The sequence below is a fragment of the Gopherus flavomarginatus genome, chromosome 7 (assembly GCF_025201925.1).
Source record: "Gopherus flavomarginatus isolate rGopFla2 chromosome 7, rGopFla2.mat.asm, whole genome shotgun sequence".
NCBI lineage: Eukaryota > Metazoa > Chordata > Testudines > Testudinidae > Gopherus > Gopherus flavomarginatus.
This window is the reverse complement of record NC_066623.1, coordinates 46,525,570-46,526,324: the sequence shown is the minus strand read 5'-3', so window position 1 is coordinate 46,526,324 and position 755 is coordinate 46,525,570. Positions and strand designations below refer to the sequence as shown.

At 41.2% G+C, this 755-nt stretch overlaps 1 non-coding gene across 1 annotated transcript; it reads left to right on the top strand.

The window, feature by feature from the left end:
• The first annotated feature begins 281 nt into the window (after positions 1–281).
• On the top strand, positions 282–474 carry LOC127056090 (U2 spliceosomal RNA). The gene has a single exon (XR_007775733.1). It is a non-coding gene; the product is annotated as a U2 spliceosomal RNA (small nuclear RNA).
• Positions 475–755: the final 281 nt, after the last annotated feature.

Below are 755 nucleotides of genomic sequence, written 5' to 3'. Positions count from 1 at the left end.
GTCTTACTCTTTCTTTCCAAGCTGCTAACCAGTTACTGACCCATGAGAGGGCCCGAGCCAGCTGGAGTAGCTTGTGACTGCGAGTGGCAATCTCAGGGCAGACTGTTAAGAAGTAGGGCACAATCCCAAAATCGGTTGTGTGTTCTAGACTTACATTTCACCAAGTGTCAGTTTCTGGATTATGTGTCTTTTGTGACTTTTTAAAGCAAACTTGCTATTTTTGCATCATGTAAGCATTCTATGCAGAGGACTAGAAATGTTTTTATTAACCTGTGTGTTAGATCATTTTAACATTGGCTGGAATCAAAATGTTAAATTAGTTCTGTTCACTTTAATAACTGATTCTTCCTGTATCTCAGGACTAGCTATTAAACTGATTTTTGGACTAGGGAGATGGAATAGCAGCTTCCTCCATCCATTGCACACATCACCCTGTTATTGTGGCACTGAACCCCCAGGAGCGGTGGACCTCCCTATGAGGAGAATATCATGGTGATGTTGTCTGTGTTCCCGTTTGGTTTGTACTGAGTATGGTTTTGAGTCGTTTGTAACTCTTTTGTCAGTTATTAGTAACATCTTATTATTAGACCTCTGAGTTGAAAGGCTGCTCTTACAGGTTTTACTTTGTCGTTGTTTGCAGGTCAAGCAGCTGCTTTCTTAGGCCTGGTCTACACTATGCATTTAAACCAAATTTAGCAGCGTTAAACCGAGTTAACCCTGCACCCATCCACACAATGAAGCCCTTTATATCAATA